Here is a 21,668-nt window from a genome sequence, read left to right as displayed (position 1 = left end):
CACAGGACTGCAGTCAGTCACAGCACCCGAAATAAATCAGACTATGGGAGCTAATGCCCCCCAGGGTTTGGGAAACAGGCAGGCGCCAGCTGTTATATCTTTGTCGATTACAGTTGGTCCACCCGTACCTATGTATGCACAGGCAAAGCCTAGTGTATGTGACCAAGGGGTAATGACTCATGAGGTGCTAAGAGGAGGGTTCGCAGGAAGTTCCCAAGGGATGACACCGGGAGAAAATATAGCAGAGAGATCTAGGTCCTTGTTGGATTTCAGTCAGATTGGGGTTCCTCTAGAGACAATGAGACAGGCTGGGTTAGGACTTTTAACTCCACAGATACCCAGTACGAACATGTTGCAACCACCAATGATTCAGGCTGGAAATATCTTGTTGCAAGGTTTGACTGCGCAACAGCTGAATTTGTGAGGTTGGGCATGAAAGCAGCTGAAATAGTTGAAGGGAGCATGGGAGTGAATAGGCTAGAGTCATACACTGAAGCAGGATTGAGGTATCTGTGTCCAAAAATAACCAAAGAAGTAAGCAAGGTGCACCAAAGGTTGGCAAATCTAGCAGACAAATATGGCATAGATTTAGACAATACTAAGCATCTAAAGAGGAGTTACAGATTGGACTTCTAACCCAAAGATTTTGATCACATGAGGTCTACTGGGATGAAAGCACACCTTAAAGAAATGTTACAGAGGGCGCAGGTTTGGGGAGCCTTAGAGAAGTGGGAAGGCAGATGGACAAAGAAGAGAGAGAAAAGGAAAAGTGACTGCTTGGAGCAGCAGCAGCAGGCAAAACCAGTGCCAGATACTGGGACCATAAAGATGCTACCCATGAGAGAAAAAGCTGGAGGGGTTCTTGTCCACGTACCGTGGTCCAGAGGTGACATTCTGTCCTTCACGAACGACTTCCCCAGGCTGAGGGAAAAGCCGATAGAGTGGTATCAGCAGACAGACAGATTTGTGAAGCTCGCTAAGTGTCTTTGGGAAGACTTGGATACATTGTTTGAGATCATAATTCCTGCCGATTTGTGGCTCAAGTGCAAGAGAAGTGTTGACTGGCCGACTGCAGAACCGGCAAGGGATAGGGCTACCGGAGCACCCTCTCCGGAGGTAATGAAGTATTACTATAAGGTAATTGAGTTCTTGAAGCAGAAAGTGTCACCGCAAAATATTGATTGGCAGAAGATTGATCGAACGGCACAAGAGGGCAAAGAGTCGATACATGCTTACTATGAGAGGTTGTTAAAAGCATTCAAGCATTACAGTGGCACGGAAGTCATAGAGCCGAAAGACATGAATCACCTTGTGTTCAGGTTCATTGAAGGGCTGAGACCAGAAATTAGCCAGATGATTAAGAATCATTTAATTTGCTGGCAAGCGAAGCCAATTGATGAGGTATTGTAGTATGCAAAATACTGTAGTGATGAAATCGAATTGAAGCAGAGAAAGTTAAAGGAGAAAGTGATGGTGATGCAAATTAAGGCAGCGCAAGCAGGGATGCAGGGAAACGGAGTACAACAGATGGTAAAACAGCCGCAGGGAAACGGAATGTTTCAGCCGCAGCCGCAAACGAGAGGTAGAGGTCGAGGAGGTTTTGTGCACCGTGGGCTAGATTTGCATACAGTAGTGGTTCAGAATGATGTACAAGGGATGAAGAAAGTGTTGCCATGTCACGCTGGGACACTGGATGCGGGAGTGCCCGATGATGGTGCAGGAAGGTGCGGTTCAACAAAGCAATGATGTCAGTGCATTTCAAAATGTTAAAGGACCAAGAATGAGGGGTCCTAATCCCAATTTTCAGAATAACATGGTGCAAATTCAGGGTCTCGAACCCATGCAACAGGTGCAAATGCCACGTATGCAACCAGAGCAGATGCAGCAAGTACAACAGCAGATTCCAATGGTACCGAGACAGCAAAAGCAGTTGCCCTTAGCGCCAATGGAACACCAACAGGTGATGCTTCCTCAACAGGTCACGAGTCAAGGAATGGGTCAAAATAACACAGTACAACAGTTCCCATTGCGTGGTGAGAATGGAATAAACGATGAATGGTCGAATGACAGTTCAGGTAGTGAGGAGTGCAGGCTTACAGTGTCCCTAGAAGTAGATCAGAGGTGACCCTATGTGCAAGGGAAGGTGATGGGTCACAAGGTCTCATTTTTGGTTGACACAGGAGCTACACGCTCTACAGTCAGGAGTGCAGAGGTTCCAAAATTGCCCCTTTCAGGACGCACAATAAAAGTAGTGGGAGTGGCAAACCAGCTCCCGACCAACCCGATCACAGATCCGGTTCAAGTCGAAATTGGTACCTTTCAGGGATTGCACAGGTTTGTAGTCTGTGATTCAAATCCTGTGTCCCTACTGGGAAGAGACTTACTGTGTAAGACGAGGTGTTCTATCACCTGTTCTAATGAGGGATTCGAGGTACAGACAAACAGTGATGACGAGGGGGACGATGTTCAGATCTCAGAGCCACAAACAGAGACTACAGATGAAGAGTACCCCTTAATAAGCTTCTTCCCGATGTTCACAATGACTGATTTGCCCGCAGATCTGCAGGAGACAGTCACAGAGAAGGTGTGGGACTTGACAGGAAAGGAAGTGGGACTGATAAGAGGAGTAGAACCAGTCAAAGTCGATGTGAAGCCAAATGCCGTGTTTCCCCAGGTACCGCAGTACCACATGGCACAGGATGTCCTCATACAGGTGACTCAGATAATTGCAGACTTCGTGAAACAGGGGGTCTTGAAGGAAGTAATGAGCAGCCCATGTAATTCATCTATAATGGGTCTAAGAAAGCCCTGTGGGAAAGTCCGAATTATTCAAGACTTCAGAAAGATCAATGACCTAGTGGTAAAGTGCTGCCCGATAGTGCCAAATCCAGCTGTGATCATGTTTCAAGTTCCATGCTACGCAGAATGGTTCTCAGTCGTTGACTTGTCCCAAGCGTTCTTTTCTGTGCCTCTTCATGAGGACAGCCAATTTCTCTTCAGTTTCAAATTCCTGGACAAGGTTTACAGTTGGTGTCGAATCCCTCAGGGGTTTTCGGAGTCACCATCTATCTTCAACCAAATTTCGAAGAAGGATTTAGAGGCGTTGGAACTGCCTTTCCAATCGACATTAGTGCAATACATTGATGATTTGTTGATTGCTTCCAAGACAAGAGATGATTGCAAATACGATACTATTGAACCACTTGGGAAAGAATTGGCATAAGGTGTCCCCGAAGAAGCTGCAATACTGTCAGAAAGAGGGGAAATATCTAGGCCATTTGATTGAGAAGGGATCGAGGAAAATATCCAAGGAAAGAGTGACTGCCATATTACAGATGAATGCCCCAACATCCAGGAGAGATGTCAGGATGTTTCTGGGAATGGTGGGCTACTGTCGTCAGTGTATCCCGAATTTCTCCATTATCTCCAAGCCCTTGGTGAGACTGACAGCTAAAGAGGTTAAGGATGGCCCAGATACCCTAACTATGTCCGAGAAAGAGATAAGGGCATTCATTGAGTTGAGGGAGTGTATGTGCAGGGCTCCAGCTTTAGGTATGCCTGATTACACAAAGCCTTTTGTCCTGTTTTGTAATGAATGTGATGCTTGTTCTTTGTCTGTCCTGACCCAGGTCCATGGAGGTGCAAGCCGACCAGTAGCATATTTTTCAGCTACTTTGGACCCAGTAGCAGCAGCCTTACCAGGTTGTCTGCGTGCAGTTGCAGCAGTTGGTCAAAGCCTCACTCAGTGCGAAGGCATAGTGATGGGAATCCCTTAACAGTAGTGGTCCCACACTCAGTTGAAATACTATTGACCCGAACTAAGACCCAGCACATAACAAATGCTAGATTGACCAAGTACGAGACAATTATATTGGGGTCACCAAATGTGTCACTAAAACGTTGTACTGTATTAAACCCGGCAACTCTGCTTCCAATGAAAATACAGATTTTGATGATGCTGGAGAGGTAGAACATGATTGTCTTGAGGTAACTGAACTTTGCACCAAACCGAGACCTGACATTAAGGATGCTCAATTGGAAGAAAATGACTACATTATATTTGTTGATGGCTCATGTCTGAGAGACTCAGTAGGAGTACTGAGAGCCGGATATGCTGTATGTACAATCACTGGTATTCTAGAAGCATCTTGGCTTGAAAGAGTATACTCTGCTCAAGTGGCTGAATTCATTGCTCTTACTAGGGCATGCCATGCCGCTGACAAATTGAAAGTGACTATCTATACCGATAGCAGATACGGATTTGGGATTTTCCATGATTTTTGCCAGCTATGGTCCCAGAGGGGTTTCGTGACCTCTTCTGGTTCTCCAGTGAAAAATGGCGAAAGAATTAAGGAGTTGTTGCACGCGATTCAGTTACCTCTTGAAATTGCTGTGCTAAATGCAACGCTCATCAAATCACTAGACTTTGTGTCAATGGGCAATGGATATGCATATCAAGTCGCAAGGTTTTGCGCATTGAATTGTATATAGTTCAAGGATCAGTGGGAATTGTTACCCGAAACAGAAAATGAAACATGCACAGGTTACGCATTGAGGGTGGTTGACACGATGGGAGAATTAAAATTGCTACAGGGTCGTGCCAGGAGGGAGGAGAAACGCTCTTGGCTCAAAATTCAGTGTGTACAAAGACCGGATAATTTGTGGGTTTCAGATGAGGGAAAGATGGTTTTGCCAAACAGTCTTTTGTCTCAGTTTGCAAGGTTTTACCATGGTCAAGCACACATTGGGAGAGACGCCATGATCAGATTGTTCAAAATCGATTGGTTCAATCTGAAGTTCAGACAAGCCGCAGAAGTGATCTGTCACCGGTGCATCATCAGCAGATGAATGCGGGGAAAGGGACAGTGGTGAATTTGAGCCACATTGGGAGAGCTGGAGGTCCATTTAGCAGGATGCAATTGGATTTTATCGAGATGCCTGTGTGTGGAGGTCTGAGATACGTGTTGGTGATTGTGTGCATCTTCAGTCACTGGATTGAAGCTTACCCTACACGTAGGAATGACAGTCTCACAGTAGCGAAGTTGCTGCTTAGGGAATTGATACCACGTTTCGGGTTTCCGATCTCCTTAGAATCAGATAGAGGAAGTCACTTAAAAAATGAGGTGGTTAAGCTCTTGTGTGCTGCGCTGAACATTGAACAGAAGTTGCATTGCAGTTACCGCCCTGAAGCATCAGGACTAGTGGAACAAATGAATGGTACTCTGAAGTCTAGAATGGCAAAAATGTGTGCAGCTACAAATTTGAAATGGGTGGATGCATTGCCCTTAGTGTTGATGTAAATGAGAAACACACCCAACAAGAAAACAAGACTGTCTCCTCATAAAATTCTCATGGGCCGAGCTATGCGATTGCCTGCAGTGCCTGCAAATGCTCTTGTGAATATCACAGATGATATGGTGTTGGACTACTGCAAGGGTCTGGATGACGTGGTCCGCTCTTTCTCTCACCAGGTGGAAGCAACCACATTGCCACCGATAAATGATCCAGGTCACAACCTGAAAGCTGGTGACTGGGTTGTTGTCAAGAAACATGTGAGGAAGTCGTGTTTGGAGCCACGTTGGAAGGGACCGTACCAAGTGATATTAACAACTACCACTGCTGTGAAATGTGCGGGAATTCCAAATTGGATCCATGCCAGTCACACAAAGAAGGTGACGTGTCCAACTGATGAGGAAATTGAGTTATCGAAAATAACCGCTACAGAGAAGGAAGTCTCAGGGCCGGAGAGTAATCAAAGGGGAACTGTGACTGGAGGAGAGCCTGTTGAGGACGGCCTGGTCACTCAAACAGTAAACGAGATCCAGAGGGGTGACGGTGGGCCTATCTCATCTGAGGCACCAGGAGGACCGACCCAGAGAGAGGTTCTCCCAGAAGCAGACGGATGCGGGGTTTGAAGTCGAACCCTTGACAGATCCAGAAGGCGAAGGAGTTGAGAAAGAAGGAGGTCTGAGTATCCAGACTCCTCTTGAGCCACTTGCAGGGCCAGCAAGAGAAAACACCATAGCACAAGAGGAGGGCATTGAACAGCAACCAGAAAGGCCGAACGATAAAGGGACACTTAAAGGAGATAAGTGGCCAGAGTTGCGAGTAGAAAAAGGGAAAGTGGTCATTGATGAGACAATTGAGGAGGAGATAGATACAACAAGAAAAGAGGACCTGAGTGAAGGAGAATTGCAAGGAGACTGGAAATTGAAAATAAAGAGAAGAGCAAACAGAAGATACGCAGGTCCTGAATGGGCATATGCAACTTCAGCAGAGTGGCAACAAGAGTTCCTAGCAGTTTGCTTTGATCAAGAAGTTCCAGGTCAGTACTATGTTACCTGAGGTCAGCCATGAGATAAAGAGACTGTGTTATTCTGAAATTAAATTGAAGAAACTTGAAAACAGAAACTGATAAATTACTGGATGTGTCGCTATTAACATGAAGTGACTTTTGAAAACTGACTGTGACAAGCTGCTAACCGGATTGACAAAGAACCCTGGGAGCGAATGAAGAAGCTGTAAATACTTGCTAAAGAGAGACTTTGCTTAGCCTTGTTGTAGAAAAAAAAAAAAAGAGAAAAAAACCTTTTAGCCATCCTCTGTTGATTGTCGTTCACATTTGTAACACTTTACTTCTGATTCTTTACAGATCATGCCTAGTACGGGAGATGATAGTGAGGGGAGTAGGCGTTGTAAATATTTGGGTGTTGATTTGGGTGTTGTGTGCGTTGTATTCATTATAGCTTTGTTTATGGAGATGCGATTGGTGGATGAGAATAAAGCTTGCTGCTAACCTATGGGATTAGTTGTAGTCTGCTACTAACACGTTTCTTTAACCAAGAAGAAGTGCAATATTTTTACTCTAACTATGACCTTGTATTCTCTTATGTGCCTATCATAGAAGATCTGAATAGTGTAGCTAAATATTCTGCCATAAAATTGATTAAAGGGTTCTTTGAACCTAGAGTAGCGATCAGTACATCATACACACACCGCAATAATTTGACATGCTTGCTTACACCCGTAGAGAAAAGATTTCTAGATCACACTGAAGATAGAAGGAGGGTTTTAAAAGGGAAATTAGAAAAGGGCTTGCAGCAACAATCATTTCTTAATAATGGTAATTACAATGGGATTAGGGAACAAGGGAAGCTAGCTTTAGATGTGAAACATGTAGTTAGGCTTTGTATGACACGGCCAAAGTCATATTATGACAATGTGTTTGTGGGAACGAGTGAGTGTAAGCATGTGTTTTTGTTTCAGAATAAATGGACCTTTATGCTAAATGTAATGGATCAGGCGATCCCAGGGGTTTACTATATTTGTGGACTTAATGCTTATTTCCGTCTTCCAAAGGGATGGTATGGGACATGTTACTTGGGGATAGTTTTCCCAAAGATTTACCAGCTAGAGGACTTAAAGAAATTTCCGAAAGTGACAGAATTACTTTGTGCTAGACAAAAGAGAGAAACTGCTGCTGGTGTAGTAGGAGACATATTTGGAGCAATAATTCCTTCAGTAGGGGTTGTCTTAAACTCCGTAAAGATTTGAAAGTTGTCTACTATTGTGGATAACATGCTGACAAACTTCACATGGGCTATACTCCTGATGGATACTGAACTGGCTGCGGAGAGGGCTATGACTCTTCAGAACAGGCTTGCTTTAGACATTCTTTTAGCAAAGAGTGGCGGGTCTGTAAGATGCTTAATGAGCGTCACTGCTGTGCCTACATACCTGACAATAGTAATGAGATTAGAAATATGCTTACTAACCTAACAAGAGATAGTGCAGATTTAAAGGACCTGAAGGAACCCTCAGGAGTTTGGGATAAGGTTGGAAGTGGACTTGCTAATGTGGGAAGTTGGTTTAGTAGTATTTGGCATGGGATATTGGGAAAATTAATACAGGGAATGGTGATTATTCTGGCTTGTTTATTTGGACTATGGTTATCATGCAAAATTAGCAAAAGGATTAAAGCAAAATTGGCAAAACATAAAGCGAGGAGGGAAGAAAAGAAAAGGGAGAAAATGTTCAGAGCAGAATATGAATAGGCAAAACAAAAGGAAGAAATTGAGATGAAGGAGATAAAGAAATGAAAAGGTTGTTAAAGGAAGGAATTGTGTGATGACGAGTCATCAGAAGAGGGATTGTTGGAGTGCATCTTTTCTGATCACAAATTAACATGAACTGCTTGCAAAATAATGTGTAATGAAGCTGTATAGAAAACGCATTAATATGTTTCTAATCTACGCGTTTGAAATGTGCCCACGGGGTGTGGCCACCAATGTATACGATGATTAATGAAATTGACTAATAATGATTATTAATGTACTAATGTATGATTCTGTTTTAGCATTAAGAGTAAATTATTAGGCCTTAGTTAGCAAGAGTCTGGGCCTAGCTACCTGGTCTCATATTAAGTGTGTTTTTCTAACGTGCAATGTGCTGTCTTCCTATGGACGAGTAGCTGTACTTTTCCAGAAGCTGGATATGTGTGTGCAACCGTAGTAAATTCTTTCTCATGAGATCCGACTTGCTCAAGGAGACATTCTTGTTTTATGTAACAGTGTAATTCGCAACAGGTACAAGGTCGACTGACCTGGTAAAGACAATGGAGCTACTGACTGAAGTCATGCATGTAACTTTTCTTACCTGCCATCTCACCCGATGAAGATGTAAATCACAGGAGCCAATGGACTGTATGAGAACTGTCTTTGGTGAAAATTCTAGTAAGGTGACCACTCAACCATTGGACAGAGATAGTGGTGCACCAAATACTGACCAATGGGAAATTTGAGACTTGTCTGGCAAATTCAATTTAACGTTGTTTCACAAGGAGACATCAGCCATTAGAGGGACACCCCTGCTGTTACTCTGGCATTCCGTCTTCACCTTTGCTGTTTTGATTCTTCAAAACCATCCTCACCTTGTCTTGCCCGATATCTATTTACTTCCCCTCCTTAAGAGGGAATAACTTTCTGCCCTAGTTTCTGAGACTTTGCTTTTCTATCCTGGCTGACGACGAATCAACTACTGTCCTGAGGACGAAGACTGACTCTGTATGCTGACCCATTACGGAGGGTAACTATATGATAATGAAATAGAAATTGTCTTCTTGCCTTTCCTTTCTAGGTACCAACTGCTTTTGACAGAGACCATAGTTAGATGTTTTCCAAATTTGTGTTACTAAATTGTTTTGCATGAAGCCCAACATGCTGATGCTAATTTGAGGTTCGTCAAGGAGTTCACTAATATTGGGTGCAAATAGACAAAATGACTGAATCTTTGCTGTGTTGAATAGATGCGCTAATGATACTTTGCTAAATAGATCCATGTTGACGCCGTGTTTTGTTCTAATGTTTATCATCTTTGCTTTGCTTAAATCTTACTCAAGTTGCCATATTGTGAAATTATTGATGTGCTTCCTGGTGTTGAGTCTAATAAACTTGCTAGTAGATTATAATCAATAGGGAATAAATCTCATGAACCTTACTAAATCTCATGTGGTTATTAATGGCTGAAAGGTCATGGTGAGTTTTGATTCCTATTAATGTCATTAACTAACTTGATTAATTTGCTGTTGTGAATATTGATGAGACTATTGACCTATCGATTGATATGCTGATTAGTTATCTCGTCTTAAGGTGTCTCCAATCAGGGTAAAAAGATTCGTTGGCCTAAAACGAGTTCCAGAGTAAGTAAATTACCTAGGGCGGGATGCGTTATCAGTTGTCCAAAGTCACACCTTTTAAAACTGGTACAATAATGTTAGCCATACCAACCCAACCACACTCCAATATTGTGTCTCTGAGACTCAAACCGGATGGATGCACGGCTCATCAAAGTGCCTAAAATATGACCATACCACACATAATACGTGCTGATTCGCCTACAAGTCGGTAACAACCAGTTTGCTACTCTAGTTGGCACGGTAATCGGCTATCTGAAGTGGTCATAAATCCACAACATCACAAGAATTTGTCAACAGGTGCAGCAAGAAACGACTAGAAAGCAAATTTTCTAATTACTCCCCAACAGAGTGGAACTCTGTGTCAGCACAGATCTTGTGCCTGTTACCCCTCCGATGCCCTTTCTACGGTTCACGTACGCTGTCACCACACGACTTTAACCCCATGCGAATCAAAATGTGCGTGTGGTCTTCTGCCACAGCCACCAAGGCCTGATTACTAACAGCAGTCGCTTACGCTTTTGTGGTTATGATTCCGCTGTGTCTGATAAGCAGTTGCACCGTGTGGGTGTTCAGAGCGAAAGAGAATGTGAATAATTGTTCCTTGTGTGTTTTCTCTGGTCCAGTACTGTTGGAGTTACTAACTGGAGCGCTGCTATTCTGCTAAGTCATTGAGTGGAAGTTTATTGTTGAAATGTTATAATTAATTTCAGTGTTTGGCCTTGTAAGTTTAGTGTCTCGGTGTGATTATTTGGATTGGACTTCGGAAATGGATTTTGGCTCGATGAATATGGCAAAGACAAAAAATCGACAGTTGCTTTCAAGATCCTTTGTATCACCCTTAATTGTGTCCATGAGACTGCTGGATGTCTCAGTAACAAAATACAGCTCCGGACCTGGATGCTCCCAGCACACATCCAACACAACCATTTTCCAGATCCACTGAAAACCTGTATTTCGAAATGGCGAGGTACTTTACAAAGCAGGCCCTCCAGCTGTACATCCACTCTTCATCTCCATTTCTCCCCTTTTAAGAAACGCTGCACACAGGCTAAGCAGGCATTGCAAAGAACATGCAGAGTGCATCCTTCAGACATTGAGAGAGGAGGATGACAGGCAAATGGCACAATCCTTGTTAATACAAGTTTCATAGAAATCCTTATTGTTGTCCTTATTCTTACCTGCAAATGCCTTTTGTTCATCTGTGAAATGACATTGTTCTTACTTGACTGGACAATATTGAAAAATATACAGCTGGATAAATATGGAGATCTCAGGCTTCACTCATTGCGGGTGGAGCTCACGCATTTGGATGTCGAGTTCAGCTCTCACTCACAGCAGGCTAAATGTCAAACCTGCTGGGAAGAGCTAGAACCTGCTTTTGAAATGCACCTTTATGTAGAATCCTGCTTTTCCACTGTACTTCTTGGGAGCCGACGAAGCTTCCAGGAGCAACAGCATCTATGAGGAGCCATCCTGGTGACTCCATCATTTGATAGGAAGAGCTGCTTTAGACACATAAGAATGCCTCTCCACAGCTTTTGTCCGCCACTTGTCTACCTTAGTCAGGTGTTGGTGTTAACCTATTAATTTAAGATTCATTTTAATAGTTTTATCATTTAACCAATGTCAATTCCTATCTTTACAGATGTCAAAGTTTGTGTGGTGATCATTAAATATGCTAATAAGTTTCCACTTCTAAGATTTTTTTAAGGTTGAGTGCTCTATGATTTAAGGATTTAGGGGCGGCTTGTGGCCATACTTTTGGATTATTAACTATCACTTTCTGATTTGTTAAATCTTTGCACTTGTAGAAGAAAAAAAATCTTAATAATATATGCTGCTAAACACTTGAGCCAAATGTACCAACATTTTAATTGCTAATAGCGGTCACTATTTGCGCACCAACATTATGTGAATTAAATCAGATTTTCTAAACAGACCTATGTAGGAATAGGTCGATTTGCAAAATAAGTATTTGAAGTAGGACACAATGCACCCTACCTCATTAATATGCATGAGGTATGTCACAAATTGCGACTCACTCACTGTACCCTGCTATGGTGGCCAGACCACCATGTCTGGGATTGCCTTTAAATAAAGTAAACTTTTAAAAGAATTTAGATCTTTTTCCTTAAAGGAAACGTGGCTGTGTTTAAAAAAATAATCTGAGTTATTTGGAGGGAGAGGAGTTGTTTGAATATTAGCAGAGGTCCCCTGAAGCACTGGCTACTTCCAAACATACTTCTTCTAATATTTACAAAGGGTTGACTGGGTACCACCTCCTTTGAGGAATTGGTAAATTTTCATTGGCTTGCAACCGGAATTGTATTTCAAATCTCAATTTAGAAGATGCATCCTAAACAAGCTCCTTCAAAATTGCGAATTGGTATCTACAGTATTTCTAAACTAGTTTTGTGATTCAGTAAGCATTTACCACACCACTTAATGGGTGTGGTGAATACCAAGATGCCATTTTGCAATTGCAAACCCTCTAATTATATGTATTGTAGGGTTGGCAACTCTTAAGTGGTTGAGTACAATTGGCCCCGAATTCTTAAAACAAATTGTTTTTATTCATACTTTGTAGTGGAATAAACCAATGGAAATGTGATGCATAAATTCAACAGTTTAAAACTACTTTTACAGATGGAAAACATATTAAATACATATTGATGACTAACCTAGGATTAGAAACACAATTTTTTTCAATCCTTTCTACTTTTGCAATTTGTAGAAGCTTAGAGGAACACAATCTTTCCTTACATATTGAGCCTGCTTCAATTGATAAGTATAAGATTTTGAGTCTTTTTTGTCCATTAGCATGGTGCAAAGTTCTGGCTTAATCCATCATGTAAGTTAGCACTCTAGCTTTTTTTTTAAATCTGTGATTCAAGCCCAGAGTTTACATCAAGTAGAACAAAGAAGCACTCTATTTAAGTGAATTATTCACATCTGGAATATTTCAAACCGTTTCCATTTGCTATTCCACCAACAGAATACAATTTTACAGTATTGTTAACTGTATGCTTGAAATCAGACATGAGCTATGCATATGGAATGCTTAGGAATACATAAATGCATCAACTTAGGTTGATGAAGGGTGATTTAAAAACTGTGATTGATCATACTGGAGCGTGTGCCTAACGTGAAATGACGTTTACCCAAAAGCATCCTATAAATTGGGTTTTCATTGTGTTAAAAGAGAGAAAATCTCGAACATGGCAAATCAAATTTTAGCTCCAAGATTAATCATTCAGTATTTGTGTGCTGTTTATATGCAAAAACAGGCTAAATTGTTTTTGTGGAGGAAGGTGAAAATGTACAAGAATGAAGGAGTAGCAATGAGTGACCCCCTGGGTTGTTTGTGGTTATGGAATTGATGCATAATTTCTCCTAGTAGAATAAAATGGGGTAATATGCAATATGTCTCCCAGTATCAGTAAAAACGACGTCATATTCAGTCCAGCAAGGAACACGGATATGTTTGCCCTTAGATGAATGATATACAGATCATACTGGCCTGAAAGAGAGGGTCACCCGGTTGCAGTCTGTTAATATATTTCATGTCTGACCTGAGCATTTTTTCTTTTCCACGGGGTCATCTTCAATAACAGCTCTGTAAATTATCATGCTTGTGGAGAGTCTGCCGTTCAGAACTCCTTGGCTTTCTGTTGGAGATCATGTTTGTTCCGACTGAGAGTAGTTTTCTCAAAATTCATAGCCCTAATCATTATCCCTCTCAGTTCACAAAGAGAAGTTCAGATCCTCTGGATTCGAGCTGCCTTAACAACCACACTTCAGGAAGTCTCTCGTTTTCAATGAAGCGTGGAGTCTTGAAAAATGACAGGAGGGGGCTGCTTAGGTCCTGACTAGAAGATAATGGCTTAATGGACACATTTGAAACCCCCTTTACAGATGCTACTTCTCTGCTGTTTGGAAAGGCTGTGTGTCTGCTTTCTGACTTTCTGGGCCCAGTTTACAAAGTTCGGCTTATACCTCGGCGTAAATTTAGGATTTTTTGCAATTCACAAAGGTATTTTACTGGTAGTATCTTTATAATTGCGGAGCCTCTACACTCATGGAGGTGACTGCACATAAAATATAGACAGCAGTAAAAATATACTCATTCAGTTGCTTTGTGAATTGCAAAAAGTCGTAACCTTACACAAAAAGTGTAATTTTTACCTTTGGGAATGAGGCCTCACTGTGTCCTTCAAAGATCAGTAGGCTAAAAAGAATCAATGATTTGTCATAGGATTTCTCAGCAAGTTCTTTAGTTTATGCTCTTTATTTGGTGATTCTTTGTGCCAAAAAGTGCATATTGTAAATAATGTTGTCTTCCCAACACGTTGCCTGCTGCTCACTGTCACTATACCTCATAAACCTCTGCAGACGCCTTTTGGGTCTGGCTAGAGACAGCTTGCTGGAAACATGTGGAGGTGTTAGTACTGCTTCATGGAATAAAGATCGTTGAGGGTCTGGTATGTGATGTAAAAAAACATAGCTGTAACAAACAGAGCCTAAGGAAGGCCGAATATAGCCACCACTAAAACTCTTTATTATCTGTGTGTTGGTGACAAGTTTTCTCCCAATCAAGTACAGCAACAGACTGGGCACCCATCCTGTAAAGATCTGAATGGAAACAAGCACAATCTCACACAATGGCAAAATAGGTTACAAAACCAAGGAGATGGGTTACAAATCCAAGAAAATGAAAAGCAGTATTCAACATAAGTAAAAGCAATCGTAAAGCACTAATTATACATTTTGAAACCCTTTTGAAAAAAGCGCCCAGATCAAAATTTCAGATGATTTTGCTCCACCGGCATCAGCAGTATGCTCATGACAGCATAAGTGGTATTTTACTTCTCAAGTGCTAGTGGCAGATCCTTGACGCAGTCTCTGACGTGGCTTCAAAGAGTGGGAGAGCCTCTCTTAGAGGCAGGAGCATTGCTCTTTCCAGGAAGTGCTTGGAGACTGCTCCGTGTCCAGTAGGCAGTAGCACCAGGAAAGTGCGCTGAGAAAACTGACAACTCCAGGAATTGCCCTCATTGGGGGAACTACACATTTTCTTTCCCTTTTCGTTCTAGTGCTGATGAAGCAGCATTTCTTGTAGAGGGAGCTGCCTTAGATGCTGTATGACTCCGAAGCACTTTGTAAAGAAGATAGTTAGAATGATGTGATCAGATGACTCAGTGAAGACTTTGTGTTTAAGAACCGTGACTCTGACCTTGGCTTCCATATTTGACCAAATCATGGAATGTGTGATCCTAAGCAAACCACTGTGTCTGCTTGTGCATCATGAGGAGATGAATGAATAAAAAGTGACCAATGCTTGGTTTCAGGCTGCAGAATCCCCGTTCAAGTAAGGGCTGTTGGAAGGCGGGGTAGAAATGCAGAAAGAAGGCCTCAGATCAGAGCAAATAAAAGGTATACACCTTTAATTCCAGTCATTTGTGTGGAAGGAGAATGGCTCATATGTTACAACAATGATGACAGTCACTCTTCTCTGAATAAGCGTGCTGTGCCTAATGTTGGAAAACCGTGAATTAAGAAGCCACGAATGATGCATAAAATATGCAAACTGAGGCTGAAAGGAAGAAGGGGCGAGGTAAGAGGTGCACACCTGGATGATTAATAAGAGGTTACAGTTTCTGTCAGTACTTATTAAATGTCTGTGTTTGAAATGGTGCCTAAACCTATAGGTCTAGCTTTATTGTGGCGACATATGCCCGCACAGGCATTAGCAGATTATACTCAGACTTAATGGCTTTGCTAAGGATTTTACTTTATTTTGTTGAACTATAACGACTTCACACATTCCAGACCAGACTTTCACTTCTCACATTTCCAAAGTACATTCAGGCACAGATCCCTCACTGGACCCAATAAATTCCCTCGATGAGAAGGCAAGGTGGATGATGCTGTTTCCAAGTGTATATGCACCAGGTATGTCGCACCTATTAAATTTACTTGAATGTCACCACGCTTTCGTTTTTCAGAAGGTACATAAGGTTTGCCGTTTCTTTTTCTAATTAAATAATTTTATTCTGAAACTTACTTTAGATGCTCACATATTAACACAGCTTTATTCAGTTTCAGCCTACCCTAGGTATTGTGCAAATTATTTTTGATTTTCACTGATGGCCTTGATGTCTCTCTAGGAAGATAAAACACACAGATTTAAAGGTTCATTTGTTTGTGATTGGGGAATTTCTATTCTTAAACTGCTACTGTTGCTTCATATTGTTTGTTAATTTTAAAACGGGGTACTGTGTCCTTGTTCTGGGTGTTAGAGAGGTGATTTATTCAGTAGAGGTCATCTCTTAGTATCAAATGATGTCTCAACATTTTTTAAGGTTGCCATGTCTTTCATGGCCGGTAGTCCACATTTTTGGGGACGCCATCCCACATGAGAGTTTCAAGGGCAAACCAGCCGGAAGGGCAAAATAAAGCGTCAGTTTACGAGCTCATTGAGGTCAACTACCTTCTACCCAACCACCAAAGTGTCTGCTATCCTCAAGAAACTCAACCCTTTATCATACAGGAAATTCTTGGTCAAAGCCGTTTAATTGTAGAACTTGTTACCAGTTTTCATCTGGAGAGTAAAAGACAACCTAACTTTCTGGAGAGGTTTCAAAACATGGTTTTTATCCTCTTTTAATTTTTTTTATGGAACACCACCTGCTTAATGCTTCCAGTAGTTTAACAATTATCCTCGAGCCTTAGTACATACTCTCACGCCTCCTCCAACATTGATTACGTAGTCCTCAACCACAGAATTGCCCTCATAAGTGTTATCGGGGTATTTATGAAAAACATTCTTCAATCTAATACACGCTTGCCTGCAGCAACAGTACTAGGATTTATTAACACCACAGCGGAAAATGTATTTTTGCCTGAGCATCTCTCCCTCAAGAAGAAAGGTCTGTAATTGTAGCTCAAGCTGCCCTCTGCTTGTGATGCTGTAGACCTCATCTGTGACCTTCTCTTCCTCAGTATGATAGCAGCCATATATGACTCACTCATGATACCCAATTCTTCCCTCATATGTCTTTCAGCTACACATGAATGCTTCACCTTGAAATCCATTAGACCAACTGTATGCACCAGTAGTAAGAGGTCCCACCAAATATTAATAACAGTATGTAAAAAGACACGTATACAATGAATGCAATGGTAAACGGGTCAGACATGAGATAATTAGGAATTAAAGTACACACCCATGGACCCATTTAAGAATGTCAAACGGCCCATACCACCATACCCCCATAGAAGCAATCTCCCTGTATAAATCCATTACTAGGCTACTACCAATTTAAAGTGCCAGATGCCATTGGGAATATTATGCAATATATGATATTTAAAAAAATCAAAACTTAAAAATCTATGGGCAATGGGTATGAAGCATTTTCACGATCACAAGCAATCTTATTCTGTGTCTACAACCATTTTAATGCTTTTTCTAATTTACTAATCCCATTTAGGATTCAGGAATATTTTTCCTTCTCCTAAAATGGTAATCTGAGTAGATACGGATTTAGTATCTGGAAGGGGCGTGTCATAGGTGTACCTTCCAAATACCAAACTGGTATCTAATGTATCAATGTTTTGTGACCGAAAGCCTGATGCAGATCATTGATATTTTACTGAGACCTCAAAACAGGTGGTGATGCATTCCCAAAAGGGGAAGGGTCTACTTTGTCATTGTAAAACACGTTTTATTAAGATGTAGTGATCCTCTTAAACAAACAAAAAAATATACATTCTTAATAGAAATGCAGTCTTCTTTCCTTCATAGAATACTGCCTGCATAAAGAATATATGCTCCATTATAAACCAATTACATACACGGTGGTCTGCTAACTGCAGCTGCCACGATCCCTGTGATGGTCTCCAATCGTAGGGAATCTCAATTTGCAATCTACTATGATTCCGACCTAATAATACATAGGTTGATTCTTAAAAATCTTTACTGGTCCCAAAAACGCTGGTTGCAGTTTGCAACCGTCTATTAGCATATCTGGCCATACATGACATACAATTATTACATATTGCAACTATTTCAGTATCTCATCTTTATCTACATCAGAATTACTATTTGTCTGTTTTGCACTGTAAGTGATGCTTGCTTTGATTGAGATCGTATATAATGCTATACATTAGACAGTAACATTGCAGGTTTTGTTGCTATAATTTTAGAAACGTATGATGATTCTTCCTTCCCCATATATCCTTTTGGGGATTTTGTGCTTCAAAATAATATATACATACAAAATTTGCAACTTGAAAAAAGCGTTTTGTTAACTGTTGTGCATCTTTCTGTAAGGCAGAATTTACTAAATGATGTTGTTGCATGCCACTATTTATAACGAAACTAAGTGTGAATCAGTGTAGAGCCATAGTGGGCAACATGAAAATAAGGCAGGAATCCAATTCCTAAAGAAATACACAAATGTACACCCCTGGATATGTCTTTGCATTGGTGCAGATTTAAGCCTTTCAGAAAATCGCAAGCATTTACCAAAGTATAGCTGAAAACTGTACTCTGAGCAAACTTTAATGAATCCCAAGGAGAAAATACACATAGTCACCAGTGTTCATCCCAGCAGGTCTACCCAACCTTTCATCCTCCTGAGTTCGATAAAATGATATCACTGGGCAATAATAAACATCTATTTCAGTGCCACGGCACCTGTGGTTAACATGCGCTTTACAAATATGCATATTATGGTGTGATATATTTGCTCATGGAGAAATATGCTGTGCTATTGCGCAATCATTATTGTACACCTCCCCTTTCTCCCATACACTAGATAAGGTCTACTCCTGCCCTTGTCAGGAATACACTTCCAACCTTTTTTTAGTGTGGGAAAGGATTGGAGAGGAGTTGGTGAACACTTATCAACATGCATCTTAGTGGGTGTTCACTATTACACAAGCCACCCATACTCAGGTGCTACCACTGTTCATCTACTTCAGCTCCTGTATGTACATTTGTGGAGATTTGGAAAAAAAACAAGAGCCTTGCTAGAATCCAAACCGTGATTGAATATGAGCATAATCAGAAACGTTATTGTCCCTTATATACTGAGAACACTTCCTTCGTTTCTCCCTTCACCATGGCACCAAAAGGGACAAATGGATTTTCATTTTATTTTTACAGGACAAGTTGATTTCTGAAGCATCGTGTCTCAATAGCAACTAGATATTTTTAAAAAATCCCACACCTTTGCAGGTTAGTATAACGTCCTGAAATAGTTTCACCCACTTAGTACTCCTGGCAAATAATAAATATTCTCCAAAAAGCTATAACTACTTGAGGAGACATTTTATATGGGGCTAAACTACAATAACCAAGACTGATGGTTATTGTAACCTGTTCCAAAAACAAAGGCACTGCAAGACTCGTCACAATAGGAGCAAGCCTCGGCATTTGTCAGCTCAACCATTGCCAAGCCTTCAGAACACCCAAATTATTTTGGTTTTAAATTGATACTGATAAGGGAATGCACAGAGGAAATACTGCAGAGAAGAAAGGGGGGCATAAGTGGTGGTGAGAGTTGAACGGTAAGCTGGAAAATGTAAAAAGGTGCAGTAAGAGGCAAGCCACAAGTGGGAGAAAGCGAACTGTTAATGCATTCCTGTATATGAATGGTGTGCTTGTACACATCCATGTGTGGGGACAGTATTTTCATAGGAAATAAGGATTGTCCCAGTTGTAAAGGTGTACCCCAGTGTAACACCAATTCCCTCATGGTGTTGTCTGTGAAGTCAAGAAAAAGAATCAGCCAATTCATCTAACCACTTTATTCTGGTGTATCTCAACAAACAGTTAACAATTATTCTTAAAATGGGATTCTTAATTCTGTCAATGTAAGGCAAAATGTTTCACAGTGTGTGCAGATAAAAGAAACAGGATTTCATTTTGTGCATTTATGGGGTTTTTACAGCTAGGTTTCCATCAATGATTGTCCATAGGTTCTGAACACATACCAAAGGCATGGGGGAATGCTCATTTCTGCTGATCATTCCCAAGCTGCAATTTTTGTGGTTAGGTTTAGCAGCAGAGGCTGGTAATATATGAAAGTGGTGGGGTGAGTAAAGTGCCTCACCACATCCCAAAACAGTGAAAATAGTACACAAACATAACACAAACATGCACAATAAAAACATCTGCATGCATTATATTGAAATTAAAAATAAAATAAATGTACTTACCCGGGCTACGTCCTCTGTGTCCTTCGCAATCTCCAACCGGCACAAGTGGAAGAGGAAACTCTTCCCTAAGCTATCCTGGCTCTGTGCTCCTGCTGGTAACCAGCATGAGAACAGCACGAGGATTTGATGGAGCAGGCTGGCTAGGTGCTCTTTCAGGCCCTGTAGGCCAATGCTTGTTCTCTACCCAGCTGTCGAAGGCAGCCGGGTGGAAAGCTTCAAAGTGTGCATGTCAGTTTGGCTGGTGCAAGTGATAACGCGTCCAGCCCTTATAAATTACCTGTACCTGGACACGTTGGAGGTCGGTGAATCTTTTAACCGAGTCGGGCTCTCCTCATCCTAAAATAGTCGAGTCACTCAGATCAATAATCAATAACTATTATAATCGGTAATCAATACTCAATTAATAGATCAATATAGCACATCAGAAATCAATAACAGTTGGTATTTCGGCGCACCATGACCTTTCAGTCATGAATAACCACACCAGTTTATTAAAAGTTAGTGAATTTATTTCCCTATATTAACAAAGCTAACACGATGTATATAAGTCTCAAAACCAAATGATATATGTATATGAACATTACTGGCTGTCCATAACGGTGGAAGAAACACAATCTACGCAAAATCTGGATGATGATACACTCAGTTATCGCAATGCAAATCACTAATATGACTAACTGTATTTGACTAATTTCATACATTGGTCAGCATAACAAGATTTCAATTTAGCATGATACATTGAATGAATACCTCGACTAACCTCTAATTAGCATTGGCATGTGGGGCTTCATGCAAAACGAATTTAGTCAACACAAATTTGGAAAACTTCTAACTAGGACCCTATCAAAATAGCAGTTGGTACCTAAAAGGAAAAACACAATGCATAATACATTTATCCTTTCATATTTACCAAATACAATCAGCATTCATGAAAAGTCTTCGTCCTTCAGATACCGGTTGATCAGCATGGGGCAAGTTTCAAAGGGGCAAAGTTAAGGGCAAGCTTCCTTGCAGCGGCAAGGAGAATGAGGCAAAGTTACTGCATAGGCAAGACGGGGCAAATCAAAGTTAAAGTCTCTAGGGTGAGAATTCTTAAAGTCGCTTTCTCTCAGATAGAGAAAAGGGCATCAGGGTGTCGTCCAAAATGGAGTCTGGCATCTGGCTTCAAACTGGCATCGAGGAAAATGGCTGACTTCTCTTTGTCCAGTGGGTTTAAGTAAGAAACATTCCAAATTCTGCAGGGTCTTCCATTGGAGGGTTCATAGGTTGGCTTCAAATTGTCCAATGAAAATTGTCTTTTACTAGCGCTCATTTATGCATACACTGTCCTTGGAGCCTTGGAACACAAGTTGTAACATGGGTTGCCAATTATTTTACTATCTGTACCTTCATTGTCCGCACCTGCAGACTGACCTTGTATCAAAGGGGATGAAACCAGCCTAGTACGAAACCTTGGAGATAAGTGTATCAGTCAGCTCTACTGGAAAAATACAACTTCAAGCAAGAATATATGTTTCATTAGTTCAAGGAAAAACCACGCAGTTAGAATTTGAAACCAGGCAACTAGGCCAAAGCCTGTACTAAATTTAAGCTAAGCAAAAAAGTTTTCAAACAAGAAATCATGGCATACATTTGCAATTATGACGGATTACTACATTTTCAATACTTCATGATTAATAAAGCTCGTTTACAATGATGGCGAACTACCCCGAGTGCACAATTTCCCTTGTACATTATTTTCTTTACTAAAATC

The 21,668-nt window shown here is 41.1% G+C and overlaps 1 protein-coding gene across 4 annotated transcripts in view; it reads left to right on the top strand.

Moving 5' to 3' along the window:
- MACROD2 (mono-ADP ribosylhydrolase 2) overlaps positions 1 to 21,668 on the top strand; it is a 5,612,477-nt gene that overhangs the window by 3,738,029 nt on the left and 1,852,780 nt on the right. The window lies entirely within an intron of this gene.

This window comes from Pleurodeles waltl, chromosome 5, assembly GCF_031143425.1.
Source record: "Pleurodeles waltl isolate 20211129_DDA chromosome 5, aPleWal1.hap1.20221129, whole genome shotgun sequence".
In the NCBI taxonomy this organism is placed as follows: Eukaryota; Metazoa; Chordata; class Amphibia; order Caudata; family Salamandridae; genus Pleurodeles; species Pleurodeles waltl.
This window is presented reverse-complemented; position numbering and strand designations above follow the sequence as displayed.